The 15,514-nt window shown below is 36.8% G+C and overlaps 1 long non-coding RNA gene across 1 annotated transcript in view; it reads left to right on the top strand.

The window, feature by feature from the left end:
• LOC136832745 (uncharacterized) overlaps positions 1-9,845 on the top strand; it is a 33,497-nt gene extending 23,652 nt beyond the window's left edge. Inside the window, exons 3-4 of the long non-coding RNA XR_010851305.1 lie at positions 3,322-3,575; positions 5,759-9,845. This is a non-coding gene — a long non-coding RNA (uncharacterized lncRNA). The remainder of the gene's footprint in view (positions 1-3,321; positions 3,576-5,758) is intronic.
• The last annotated feature ends 5,669 nt before the right edge of the window (positions 9,846-15,514 follow it).

Genomic DNA, 15,514 nt, shown 5'->3' with positions numbered 1-15,514 from the left:
AACGCATCACAATTTCATCTCGGTATCATGTTTAGATTACCTGGTGTATTCCACTATCATTTACATGAAACAAAGCAGTATATTACTGAGAAAAGTAGTATCAAATCAAATAGGTCAAAAAAGAATATTTTATTGGGAAATTATGCACAGCCATTTTAACTACACGCTATGCTAATCTTTCCAGTAATTACGTAATGATTTCATTAAAATGACAGCTGGATAAATGGGATGTGCAATTTTTTTTGTATAGAAAATGTTCATTGTGAATATTTATTTACGAATAATGAATAGAACAGTTTAAGATACTTAGAAATATTAAAAGACAAATGGCACCATCATTGCTGTTGTTGCTGTTGAAGACTAAGCCTACTATATGCCAGCACGGGCTCTTGGTCCTTAAGACATCCTGTAGCAGATGTTATGAAGAACGAGACAAAGGAGAGAAAGTTCAACAGTAGGAAGTCCTAGTTTAGTCTACTATCAAAAACAAACAAGTAAAAAATGCGCCGAAGTTTCTTCGACGCAATCGTGTTTTCTGTACAGCCGCTACAGCGTATAATCAATGCCACCGAAAATAGATCTATCTTTCGGTGGTCTCGGTATAATGCTGTATGAGCCGCGGCCCGTGAAACTTTAACCATGGTCCGGTGGTGGCCTATTCTTTATCGTTGCCAGAAGCACGATTACGGCTAACTTTACCCTTAGGTAAAATAAAACCTACTGAGGCTAGACGGCTGCAATTTGGTATGATTGATGCTTGGAGGGTGGATGATCAGTATACCAATTTGCAGCCCTCTAGCCTTAGTAGTTTTTAAGATCTGAGGGCGGACAGAAAAAGTGCGGACGGACAGACAAAGCCGGCACAATAGTTTTCTTTTACTGAAAACTAAAATTGAACAAAAATCTGAAAGCGGCCAGCATATTCACAAAATTTAAATTCTCTTCAGGAGTGTAGGCAATAATAATTTTGTTTCTTTTTCCCGGAATGGAAGTCTTGCAATCCATCTTTTACCTTGAAATAATGACACATTAAACGGTGCATCACGTTTTCTCCGCTTTACGTCATTCTGGATAAAATTGCTGCCTCTCGAAACTTTTCTTTGCATATTTATGTTAAACAGCCAACGTTTTCCATTTTTCCTCGATTTTTTTTTGGGGGGGGGTAGGGGGGCGGGGGCTACTTAATTCGGGGCTTTCCACGTCCCAAAAGAAAACACCAGAGGAAAAAAATAGCACACTCTAAGTTGTAGGAAGTGTGAAAATAATCATTATCAGAATCACAATATTGATAACAATTGTTCTCTTATCAATATTGGATGAGTAATTAAAGTCGTCGTTGATATATATTTAAGCGTTAGCGAGTCATCCATGTTTTCCATAGGCTAAAAATGAAATGACTTTGATTATAACCAATAATACATGGCTCTCTCTCTCTCTCTCTCTCTCTCTCTCTCTCTCTCTCTCTCTCTCTCTCTCTCTCTATATATATATATATATATATATATATATATATATATATATATATATATATATATATATATATATATATATATATATATATATATATATATATATATATATATATATATATATATATATATATACATATATATATATATATATATATATATATATATATATATATATATATATATGTGTGTGTGTGTGTGTGTGTGTGTGTGCGCGCGCCTTTGCGTGTGTGTGTCCATAATGCTGTAAATAATGATAGAATATGGTAAGATGAATATTTCGTAAGTGCTTACAAATATTGGAACCGAAGACTTGAGGAGCCGTTACAAGGATAATACCTTCATTACGAGAAACTGAAGATAGTTTGTGATTTTCGGTGCACCGTCCAGACAAGAAGAACGTGCCATCTTGTTTGGACCATTTCCATGAATGTTGTGCTTATTTGAAGTCATTCATGGCTTATTCCCTTCAGGTTCGGCGAGCAACGCAAGTATAACTACATTCAGCGTCTTTCTACACAAATTTGGTATAGCTAGCCACAAAAAAAGTCAAAAACAACGGGAAAGTACAATTACCTTAGTTCAGTAGGCTAACCGGTTGCCAGAATTTGGCAGGCATATGCAGCCAATGTAAGAAGGAAGTAGGTGAGCCACAGTGTGCCGTAGAATGTGACCTAGGTAGTGAATGGTTTCAATACTTGGAGATAAAGCAAACGGACATTATGCTATAATGAAAAATAGTGAATTAGGTTAAATGGTATTGTATCGAGTTCAACAGTAGGTTTGGTCATCAGGTCAGGAAAAGGGAGCTTACGGAGGAAAACAAAATGCTTCAAGACAAGGACAACCAAAGAATTGTTTATAAAAGTGGTAGGAACTTTACCGATTGGACAGAACCCTGAGAGGTTAAGCATTAAGGGAACTTTAATAGTAGTGCAGTAGGAGTAGAAATGAAGAGTTTTAGTAAAAGCAGGTAAGTATAATTAAAACGCTAGACAAAGGGTTAGTTGCTTGAGGTAGCTTTAAATAATAAAAGGGAAGTGGTCTAATTTGGAGAATTTTTTGCCTTCATCCCAGCATACACGAAAATCTGGAACAGATTAGTTTCAAGTAGCACTCATATCAAGAAGAGGGAAATGAACCAATAACCATACCGTACTTTTCGCATAGTTTTCCAGAGTGGGAACTGAAAATAGTACGGAATCAAAGGCAAACTGAGAGGAGTAAGGCAGGTGTTTCAAAGGCATATTACTATTACTACTGTTATTATTACTACAGATACTGAGTATTTTTTAGTTTTGTTTTTTACCATATTTATTATGAGAGAAAAAACTAGAGATGTGTATTTTTTAATGTATTTTATGTTAATAAATGTTTTTACTTAAGTCTAGTTTAATCAGATGTGTTCGGAATTCAGTTTGTCAGTGTCGAGACCACTAGATGCTAGTAGCTTAGCCTGAGGTAGCCTCTGGGCTGGTCAAAAACCCATTCTTGGGAACCAAAAACTATTCATGGTTCTCAAGGGCATGGTCTCTGTGAATGTGAAGAAACAACTGCAGTTATAATTAAAGTAACTAAAGTGTTTCAGGCCATGTATTGAATCTCATTCAGAATTACAAAAGTGACAAATAACAGTGAGTATTTGTTGTTAGTTATTTTAGGTGTTTTGCAGGTATTGATATGGGACCTTTGTTTATTAAGTCTTTGCATGAGACAAGTATGTTGGCCGTGAGAATAAATTGTGATATAACGCACATAAGACACAACTGCTGCTCATTTCAGGATAGGTAATTCTATATATTAGCTCCGCGCCTGTTTTTACCTTTTCAACTGGTTTTTTCTACACTTTTAGGGGCTCTGATACTGGCGGTGCATCTGTTTGTTGTCGGCCAAATGGAATGGCCCTTTGCCGTTTTCAGTGCTGGCCCGGGGGAGGTTGGGTACCCATACGTTAACAAGTTATTGCACCTGCCGGACGGGATATGAACCGTTCGAAACAGACGTCCCCGTGCTCTGTCTTGTGAAGACCGCGTATGGAAACCCCTTGTTGGATGGACTTCAGGGGTTAATTACAGGTTAATTACACTCGAGCGCCAAAAATTAAAGGTAAATTCATAATTAGCAACCAAAAAACTGTAGAAGTAGTTAAGTTAGAAGGCAGTCGCCGCCGCGGAGCTACTATATAGTTCCTCAGGATATTTTTGTATCGTGTGTATTGGGTAATTAGCATTCACTCCTGTCATTTATTTGGTGTATTTTGTGCGTTAGTATCCACAGGTGTTTGTGAAAGCACTAGTGTTACCTAAGCTGTCATGTTTTTTAGCTTCTGATGCTGGTTGGCCGCAATATAACCATGTTTTCAAGCGTTGGACTAAACTGCAGCTTGTGTACTGAGGCCTTACACAACCTCGAATGCGAGTCTGCCAGGGTGTGCTCTGCCGCTATTGCTGTGAGGTGTGTTAGGGAGGATAGTTTGTGTAAAAGTTACTGATATATAATGAGAGATCCCTACCACATCCTCTGGTCGGTGCATGTCTAGGGATCAGACAGAGTTTGAGAGGAATTGTTGAGTGTGTGGAATAGGTGATCCCTTGCATTAGATACAGACTTCATTATAACCGTTGATCAGTTATGCAGATAGTCATTCAAGATCAGGTGTGTGTCTCCTCTTGGCTGGCACTAGTGCAAATGAATGTAGTCATTTTGAATTTTTTCCAGTTTTTCACAAAAAGTTGTTTTTAAAGCTTAAGCATTTTTCAAGTACTCTACGATCAAGTGAGTTTTTGAAGCTCTGGGATGAAGTGTTTTGTTGAAAAGAAAAGGAAGGGTTAGGCCAGTTTTATTTTATTGCATATTGTCGGATAGGACAAAAAATTTAAGGACTTTTTTATAATTTAAGTATTTTTGGTCTTGCTAGCACCTATTTTTCCAGTATTTTAAAGGAAGGGTAGACTGAAAAGTTATGTTTGGAGGCAAAACCCTGACTTCTGGAGGTTTAAGATTGCTTTTAAAGCAACTTTCAGAATTAAATGCATGACCACTCTCACATCAAGGGTGTCAATTATATATCTATCAGTCAGCTGAAGAACAGGTTGGGTAAAGTGGCCGACAAACTTGTAATTCTCCCAATTTTATTCTTTATTCATAAAGGAGTTTCATTTGATTTACTGGTGATTCACTGAGGCACTTATAACAATGCAACATATACAACTCGATAAAGAATTATTCATTCAGGAGACCTCTATGAAATTCTCTAGTTATTTTATTCATGTAAACCGTTTAGTGAAGGAAGATACGAGTAATACAATTCGTATATCCTAGTTCATTTGTTCCTTGCTTATTAAATCAAGCAGTGTATAAACTGTGGTGAAAGTTGGAGTAACGAAGTGAGAGGGAAAGAAATGAGGCAGTAAGATGATGTGTTACGCAAGGCATTGAGGGAATTATTTCATGTAGGAAGGCATTGCTGAGATGTGTTGTTTTTTTTAAATTGGTTTGTTCATACTGAAAATATTTAATAAGAAAGGTCTTAGTCATACATTTCTTTCTCAGCAGGGATGCTGCCTTGTTATGCAGTAAATGGCAGTGAAGGTTTTGTTTTGCTTTGCTTTCCATCATTTCACAGTTTTTTTTTTTTTTCAATGCATTGCTTAGTTGGTCTCATGTAGACTGGACAGTGTGGTGGACTGGACAGAGTGGTGGACTGGACAGTGTGGTGGTCCCAAATTCAAGGCCTGCCTATGGCTTGGTAGATTTAACAGCAGCACAACCTCACAGTTTCTGTGCTAAGGGTATGGGGGTTTCATGAGGCGTGAATAATCAACAGTCACTGCATGGTTCCCAGTTGTCCCAGCTCGGGTGAGAAGGGCCTTTAGGCTCTGATCATATATGTGTATGTTCCATCTATTGATATAGGTTCTTATATGTTTGGCTCCTAGGACATTGTGAAACAGTGCAGTTACTTGTACCTTGCTTCAACAGCTCATGAGTGACTTTTAAGCCAAGAGCTGGCCATATTCCTTAAAGATTTATTACTCCTATGGAATGTTTGTAAAAGGACTGAATGGTCTGGCAAACTATTTCGTAATAATGACAGTACTAGTACTAATAATCATCATTACCATCATCTTGTATATGTGAGAATATTGAACAAAATTCATGCAATATTGCACTTAAGTATCAATATATTATAACACAAACTGTATATATGAGGTTCTAAGAAAATGATTAACGAAGGTCAATGAAAATTTTAATTTTGTATCTGATACTAAATTATGACTTCATTCCAGGTTCCCGGGCTCATCATGATGGAGTTTCCGAAGAAAATAGGTCCGCAATCTGAAGAAAGGATTTACCTGAACTCTCCCATTGTCCCCCTATTTTTTTTTTTTTTGTTTTTTTAACATTTTGTTCGTTTATACGTTTATATGTTAATAACCTCTGATTTTTCTTGTGCCTAGACCTTCACAAATTCAGATAAACTAGGTCTTTGAGCAGATGGTGAAATTTTCAGTGACATTTAGCAGTGTTTGGATATGTGTGCAGGTGTGTGTGTGTGTGTGTGTGTGTGTGCATATGTATATATGTTAGAGACCTTCTGCCCTTTGAGGAACCCTGTCTTTCCTATTTCATTACTTGATCCCTTGTCCTTTGTACCTAGTTGCCCTTGTCTCATCTAAATGTGTCAGTGAGCACTATGCCCTGTCGGGCAAAATCTCATATTCCAGTCGTCAGTTTTAGGTGGGTCTTTTGTTTGTCCTAGATTTCGTAGTCCAAACTCAGTCTCCTAGTACAAATAGCTCGTTCTTGAACTTTTGCTGTTCCCTCATTGCAATCCTTTTCTGCCAAAGATATCCTTCTTTGTCCGTTGAGGACTAGAAAGATAATCCTCCATCAGACTGAATCTCTCAACTTTCTCTTTCTCTTCTGTTCCTTCACACAAGCTCTTAATTTTAGTCCTTAGTTTTTACTTTCTCTTGTACAGTTCCTCCATTCCTTTGCGCGTTTCCTGTTTTCCTACTTACTACCTCATCTTTACATTAATATTACTGAGAGCGCCATCCTCCCGGCTCATCTGACTGGTGAACATTTCTCATCCACAAACAGATTTAGTAAGGAAGGCCATTCACAGATAAGGATTTTTCAAATACTGTATGTTGAAGCCACATTCATCAATAATCATCAGTTTCTCTTAGATTATGTAATTACTCTGTTTGGTTTGTTTAATCTGAACTTGGGGTTTTGTTTGGTTTGTCTAATCTGAACTTGGGGTTTAGGCACAAGTGAAATAAGTTGTTTTTTTTTTTTACGTGAAACAATGACAAGATTGATTCAGAAATTAAAATGGCATCTTTAAGGTTTTGTAAAGCTGTATTTTGTAAATGTATTGCAATGCAAAACTAATATATGTAATTCATTTGTCTGTCTACTGTGATTTGCAACTATTTTTTTTACTGTTTAACAGAACAAGAATGTTTTCATTGTTATAGCTAATAGCCTACAAGCAAGCATTTAGTTGTCAGGCAGTAGGCAAAGTGGCAGAATAATTACCCAAGTCACGGGCACATGTCTACATAGAGTGAGCGAGGCAGGTAAATTATGAATTGTGTATATAAGATTTGCTCTATGCAGTGTTTGTTGAATTTGAGCCTCGTCTAATTAGTATAGATATGTTACGTTCTTCAAACATACAAGAATTGATAAATAAAACAACTTTAGATGTCCCAGGTGTGTCAAAGTAACTCAGTGTTGATTAATTTTTCACTGTCTTGAAATTTTAATTATTCAAGAACGCTTCAGAAGAAATGAGACTGATACTGACACTTGCTTTTGTAAGGAAAATGTAAAATGGTTTGTCTATGTTTATCATAAACGAGAAAGCTATTTGTATTTTGGCCATAATCACACTGAGGTAAACTAGAGATGATATTCTAAACCTAAAGGGAGTGTTAAACATGTCAGTATAATGGGAAGTATCACGGCAATGAGCATTATTTCAGATGTATAACATACTGCAATGCGTAGATAAAGGGTTTGATTTTTTCAAAATTAGTTTATTAATTTTGCTTACAAAAATAAAGCTGCTTAGCTGCCATGTTAGAGAACTTTTAAGTAATTGTTCTGGTTGCACTATTAAATGCAGAAGATTGATATTGTCCCCAGAGCAAAGTATACTAAAACCTCAACATTTCCTTCGGATGTCAGCAGTTTTCTCTTCATTTTCTTCTGCTACTTTTTCTAGTTCCCAAGTGGTCCTAGTCCCAAGTTAACCCCTTCCCAAAAATCTTTTGGTCTCACCGCTTTGCTTGCTGCTATTTCCTCTTCCTTACGTAACCACATATTTCTGACATCTTAATCATTCGGTTTTTAGCCCCTCCACAACTCTCTATGTCAATATCATAATTCAATCCTGCCACAAAGCTTGGCCATTTGTTGTCACCCCTTATCAGTTTCTCCTCCATTTTGTTTTCACTGTCCATGTTTGGTATTTACAGTAATAAAAGTCTTACACGGGTGTCGTAAGTTAACGCACTTATTGCCAATAATCCATCTGCTTTTTTTGCATTTTTTTAGGCTTGCTACTATTTTCTTTTCATGTCTACCCTCTTACTTCCAGCCTTACAGCCCAATTAGTCATTAGGATAATAGAACTGTTCTACCTCTTCAAAGACCTAGTTTCCCACTGAACATAATCCTCCCCCACCCTTCGTGTCTTTAGTAACAACTCTTGTGTATTTGGAGAGGGACTTCGTCTAATCAGTGGTATTCCAAACATTTTCCCCTACACCATGCCCACTTTCCAGACTACACATCTTCTATTACACCTCTTCCGTCGTAATGACCTTAGTTTTAATTACTTTCATTTTCAATTTCCTGTTCTCTTTTCCAGAGTCCTGCCTTTCAGACATTTTTCTAAGACCTTCCTTTAATCTAGCGTCAACAGAGGTCATCTGCGTATATGGTCTTTCTGGTACCTTCTGTTTTTTTTCTTATTACTTTGTCAAATAAGTTACTGTGATCTGCAGATTTATGTAGTAAACTTTTATTTGTTTGCATGATACATGCCTAAAGAAACTGTAAAATATCAGTTCTTCATATCCATATCTTGGAACCAGACAGACAATTGCCGATTCTAAAACCGCCCCTCCCACCCCCTTTTTTGGTAACCTTACCTATAACACTATTGGAATTTCCCTATGGAGAAATGAAATATTTTTCCCGAAGCAGAAATTGAACTGGCTCTACTGCTGCGCAACGAGAAAATGTTGCAGCCTCACACTAACAAATGTGAGACAGACAGGAAACAGAGACATGAAATATAAAGCCTATTGCTCCCTTTAGGTTCTTTTGATTTAGTCAAGAATATTAAGGTAATGAAGTTTGTCTAGTTATAAGGTGGTGTATTATTGACCAAAATACATCAGGCTGTAAAACATCAGGTTCAATACCACATTATTTACTCTTTGTATCCAATATGAGGAATGTGCCATCGTTATTTTGGAACCACGAAAGGAGAGAGAAGAAACACGAAGTCTTGAAACTTAACTTGTTTATTCGTCCTTTCCAATTGTGACGCCAGTTTTAGTAACCAGTCAATCGTCCTTTCCAAATGTACTTTCTAAAATACAGAATATGAATGGTTTTTAAACCTTCGTGGTTTGTCCTTCACCACAAAAAGAATTTTACTGTTTATTTTAAAAGCATGTAAAAAGTTTGTTTCGTGCCATGGGTACTTCTAAACGTGTCTTGTTTTGTGATGCCGTAGTTTGTCACTTAGTATTTCTTCATGACCGAAAGTGCTGCACATGAGTACAAAGGTTGAGGAGAATGTCAACCCTTAAAAAATAGTTTACTGTATGCCCTCAAGTCATAGGTAACAGTGATTTGTTGTACTGATGTCATTAGCTATGACTTACATAAGTATCCTTTTAAGAATAAACTCTACAGAGCATAGTTCAAAGATCAGCAGTTGCTTACGCACGTATATTTTCAGTTATAACAACGAGCGTTGGCATGTTATAGTTAAAAATATACAGTTGTGTATACAACTGTGGGTCATTTGACTATGCTTTACATAATTTGTTTATAAAGGAATTCTTAAGCCATAGCCAGTGACCATACAGAAACAAACCTCTGTCACCTATGGCTTAATATTCTCCTCAATCAACATTGTACTCCTCACGTGTAGCAGCTTTGGTTATGAAGGGATGTTTGCGTGACAAACTATGAGAGCTTCTGTTGTTAAAGTTACAATTGTATAGTTGTTAATTCAGCTGTGGATCTTGTACCAGTAACAAATTCAGCTGTGGATCTTGTACCAATAAAAAAAACACTACTCTTGTACTCTATAGCGAGGAAATAAAAGACAACTGATAACCGGACGCTTTTTTTATTTAAGCCCAAAAAACACATTTTCATACTTGAGTGTGGCTAATTGTAACAATGAAAAAAAAATTTTTTTTTATCCCTTAGAGCCAGCATTGCAATACCCCGAAGGAGGGAGTGCCCTCAGCAGGAGGTATAACCAGTCAGTTAACAGCTTCAAAGCCGGCTCAAACGGCTGTTTCCTAAGCTGACAGCTGATTGCCGAGATGGGGAAAGGCCCCAAGATACCTACCTTGTGATATCCCAGATGGTTTTCCCATTTTCTATGTCACTGCTGAAGAATGGTAGACTCAAATGTAAAAGAAAATCTGTGTACAGGAAGTCTAAAGTAGGGTAGGAGGAGTAAGGTAACCACAGAGACTTAAGCTTTAGCATACCTTCACTCTTATGGCTGATTTCCTCAAGCCTGAATGAAATGTCTCACTAAAGTCGTTAAACCCCGTAGAGTTTTATGACCAGATTTTTGTCCCAAAGGCAGTGGCCAAAAAGCCTAAGTCCAATTCCTCTATGGAAACAGTGAAATATACGGTGTGTGAACACACATTTCGACTTTAGTTTTACGTTTTCGTTGAGATTTCTGTAAACACAGGGACCTCTCTACAGTTTTGTTACAGAAAATGAACCTCTTATTCACTCATAGAAAACAGAGGACCAATAAGCAAAGGACACTGACGAAGATAAGTATATTCTCGAAGGAATTAGCCATTCGACATTGACTTTGTACATGAAGAAATCTTGACTTAGAGCAATTAACGATAATTCACTTGTGAATATTAATTGGTAAGGCTACTTAATCTTTATTTTCCGAGGTATTTGTATAGAAAATTGACTTTACTCTTTAAAACAGAGCTGACTAAAATAACTTTCAGGGGATTCACACAGCATGTTCTCTGACACCTTCCCGGATTTAGGAGTCAAACTTGATAACAGACTGCCAAAATTGGAGTTGTACCATGTTCATAATTGCGTTACAAGCATGATACTTCCATTTTGCTATAAAAACTGGCCACGATGTCAAATCTGACAGCAAAATACGAATGTACTGTATGTAAGAAAATATGCTGCTGGAACACCCCATTCAGTGGGCAAATGCTCTTATATGATCGACTTCAAGTAATTTGATTATTTTCCAAATAAATCTCATTTAGTTGTGTTTTTAAAACTGAAATTATCACTTTCCACCTGATAGTTTTACTATTAGATTTCGCCCCTTCCAATACCTTTGCCTGACTAACGTTTTCATAGATATTTGGTGGTACAATACGTTCAACTCTATAACTTGTAGAACATAAAACCCGGTGATTAGAGAATAGCTTTTTACCACAAGCAATGTTACAGAAATATACATGAATAATTATTAACTGTATTTTTAAATATATATATTTTTTTATTTTACTGCACTTTCATACGTCACTTACTTTAGATTTTTCTTATATATTAAAATTTTAGTTGCATTTCTTTAATTTGCAGTTTTTAGGCTCAGCCTTTTAAAACTACATGCATCAAACTGTTTAGAAATTCATAACTAGATTTTTTAACTTTTAAATTCAAATATCTAAAACGAAACGTGCTTAATTTGGAGTTACTTTCACAAAGAACAGTTTACAGATGTTTGTCTACAATATTCATTTGCAAAGTATGAAATATTAATACTTTAAGTTGTGCTTCTGAATCACAGGAATTTAACAAATAAACAAAAAAAAAAGGTTATTGACTTTATTTCAAATTACAAGTCACCTTTCGGTCTTTGCTACAACAATAACAATTAATTACACCAAGACACATACAATCCTTTCAAAAGCAGACAAGTGACCCAAATTCCTAATAAATCGTCCTATGGCCCAACACCATTCAATGTAAATGATTGAGTCAGGTAAATGGTCAGAGACGTGCAAAGCTAATGTCCTCCTGCCCCGTTCTTCCTCCCCCAGCAGGACAGGAGGTCGGACTAACGTCAGCCTTCACCGTACACGTGGACCACCGGGCCACTTTAGGTTCTGTGTGATAACGCCTTACAAAATTCATCCCATAACCAGGCAATTAGAGAGAACTGTCCTTTACGTGGTTGGAACGTTCCTTCGAGTGTTTTGAAGTTAGGATATATTCTCAATTCAGCTTCCAAGTTTTACAAGACTATGAAAAGCAGTTCTGTAATAATCACCAGAACTGGACTGCAAGACTAAGAATAGTGGTTTCATATTACTCACCAAATATAAAGCTATAAGAATTCCTGTTTGTCTGACATTTCTAAAAAAAAAATCTTTGCTGACATACCTTCTGGGTAAAAAAAAAAAAACTCTCCTTAACTCACCAATTGACACATTCTAGATAAAAAACACACAATGAGTGAAAAGCTTTCATAGGCAAAAGGCAAGGACAAAAAGACAATTTCAAGTTAAATCCAAACTATCCAAACTAGCACTTTTTAGGCAAATAATCTCCACTTTCTCAGCAAACACTCTCCTAAACTAAGAAAATCTGTCGGTCAGCATAAATTTCCTCAGCAAAATAAAATTAAAACTATTCATAGACGAGAAAAAACTCGCATACTGACACTTTCTAGGAAGAAAACTTGCAAACCAACAGGCTCTTTAGTCAAAACTCACATACCAATAATTTCCAAGATAAACCCCCTCCCCTAAACCAGCAGACAATCTTCTCAAAACCTCACCTAAACTAATGCATTTTTTTATGCAAAACTCTTTCCAGAACTAACATGCTCTAAATACCTCTATATAAAAAAAGTTTTTCAAACATCCTAAGATCGCTAGGGTGTGGCCAGGAAAAGATTGCAACACTGGCAGATCTATTTATCCCTTTAAACCTCACACTCGAGGTTAATCCCTTGTTTATGGCTTTACCCGAGATCTATCATTTGCTGTAATTCGTTTTCTAAAGAAACAGCGTTGGGTAAATTTTGGTTGTTTTTAATGATTTTTTTTTTCATTGTGCGCTTAATGAAATAGCACTCATACCATGATGTGCTGAATGTGTTAACACTTAAAATTTGTGTGGGTGGTTCGCCAGGAATGGCTTTTCAAGCCATTTGATAATTGTCCACATTCCATTTTAGCAGTTATTTATACGTTACGTGATTAGATTTTTTCAGTGCCTCTGCAGGTTAAATAAACTATTTATCATTTAGGAGTGAAAAATAATTCTACCATAATTACAGGGCCCACTTGTTGTTTCTTTAAAATAGAGTATTTTAATAAGTTACAAAAATTTCGTTGGCCCGAGAGTGAAGATGCTGGCGGTGGGGAGATTTGTTCCGCTTTGGCTATCCCTTGGGCTATCCCTTGGGCTATCCCTTGGGCTATCCATACAATCCGGTGACACTGGCTGCTTGAGGTGACCACCGTTGTTATTGTTTTTGATCGAGCTGGCCTTTTCAGTGCTCTCGCTGACCACGTGTCAGCAACACCGAGGTTTGGCAGAGGCGGACAAAAATTATGCCCCATCTCTTTGTTTTTATGAAAAGGTTTGTACAGAAAATATGTAGAGTCAAATATGTTTTTGATAATACCTTTAAATGAATAACATTTTTTATTATTTCACTTGAGCAGGCTCTAACAAAGCAAAACTTTTAATCATAACAATGAGACGTTTGACACCGCAGGAATTCCTTACTCGCCCCACCCTAGCGAACTTCAAGTGCTTGAAAACAATAAACTAACGCACTTTTAGGAAAATAACTTTGGATCCCATTACCCGTTCAAGCCAAAAACTATTCCCGGATAACACACTTTCTAAACAAAAAATCTAAATATACACTTCCTAAGCAAAAAATAACAAAAACCTAAAAAACTAATACGCAAAAACCACTTCCAACAAACTCTCCAAGCAAAAACCACTTCCAACAAACTCTCCAAGCAAAAACCACTTCCAACAAACTCTCCAAGCAAAAACCACTTCCAACAAACTCTCCAAGCAAAAACCACTTCCAACAAACTCTCCAAGCAAAAACCACTTCCAACAAACTCTCCAAGCAAAAACCACTTCCAACAAACTCTCCAGGCAAAAACCTAAGAAAACCACCCTGTAGGGGGTAGTGCCATCAGTGCGCCTCGTGCGATGCGCTGTAGGTATTACTTAAGGTTCTCTGCAAGCGTCCCTTCGGCCCCTAACTGCAACCCCTTTCATTCCTTTTACTGTACCTCCGTCCATATTCTCTTTACTCCATCATACTTGCCACCCTCTCCTAACAATTGTTTCTTAGTGCAACTAAGAAGTTTTCATCCTGTTACACCTTTCAAACCACCTTTACTCTCAATTTTCCCCTAAGCGCTGAATGACCTCCTAAGTTCCATCGCTTGGTCTCAGGCCTAAATCTTATATTCCTGTCCTAAGAAAACTAACACATAAGAGGCAAAAAACCTCATTTCATCAAACACATTCCCTGGGGTAAAGGTTCTTCTGAACTGACACTTATTGGGCCAAAACTACTGCACACTTACGGGCTCTCAAGACACTAGACAACCTAAGCATAAAACTCATGAAATATAAGACGTTTTAAGCTAATATGTCACGAAACCTCAAATTAACTCCAAAACTAGTAGACATTCTAAGCACAAACTCTCCCAGACAAGCAGACTTCTTAGCAGAGGAGAGTCACAAACCAAGAGGCTTCCTAGGCAAAAACACACGAAAGAGCTTTTTCTTCTGTCCAAAACCTCATGAATTAACAGACTTTCTAGCTAAAAAAAACACGAGATAAACTTTCTAGCAAAAAAAAAAAAAATTTCCAAACTAAAAGACGTCCTACCTCAAAAAATGCAAGGCAAAGAACAAAGACATTAATGTTTCTAGCAAGAATAAGGACTATCAGACTTCAAGCTAATATCACAACCTAACAGACAGATAAAACTCACAAACCCGGGCATCTAAAGCCTAAGTACCAAAGTTAACAGACTTCTTGAAGGCAAAACAATTAACGCTAATAAATTTTCTTTAGGTAAAACAACTACAATCTTACAGTCTACATGAGGGTAAAAGCATCACATAAACATAAATCAGAATGCATCACAAAATAGCACAATTATTCCTTAAGGGAGAATATCACGAACTCGTATGCTTTCTAAACTCAAAACTGTAACAAACCCACACACCTGAATGCAAAACTATAAAAAAGCAGACTTCCAGAAGGCAAAGTATCATGATGAATCAGACTTTCTAAGACTAAGTTTCTTAAATTAACAGGCTTACTAAAGCTAAAAGTAACACACGACAGACAACTTGGTAAATGAAAAAGTTAAAAAAAAACCTCCTGAATGCAAAATATCAAAACAGTCTTCCCTAAACCTCAAAGCATATCGAACTAACGCAAACCTGAAATGAGAAAGTGTCATAGGCAGATTTTCTAAAACCAAAAGTATCAAACTTTCTAAAATTAAATCGTGCAAGAAGAAAAATTTCCTGAATCAAAGTTGATCTTAAGCCATTCTTTTTAATCCTGGACGTGTTTCCGGCGCCACCAAACATATCCTATGCTTTAAACTTTATACAGTGGACTTAAGATGTGATACTAATAATGATGAATCCCGATTCTACCATCGTGCACCAACAAGACAAATCCAGATTACCATAAGCACGCCTGGAGCCTGAGTTATTGCAATGAACTGCATACAAACAATCTCAAACTGGACATCACAACTAACAGA

This window comes from Macrobrachium rosenbergii, chromosome 50 (genome assembly GCF_040412425.1).
Source record: "Macrobrachium rosenbergii isolate ZJJX-2024 chromosome 50, ASM4041242v1, whole genome shotgun sequence".
NCBI classification, from domain to species: domain Eukaryota; kingdom Metazoa; phylum Arthropoda; class Malacostraca; order Decapoda; family Palaemonidae; genus Macrobrachium; species Macrobrachium rosenbergii.
The sequence above is the reverse complement of the archived record's forward strand: the minus strand, read 5'-3'. Positions and strand labels throughout refer to the sequence as shown.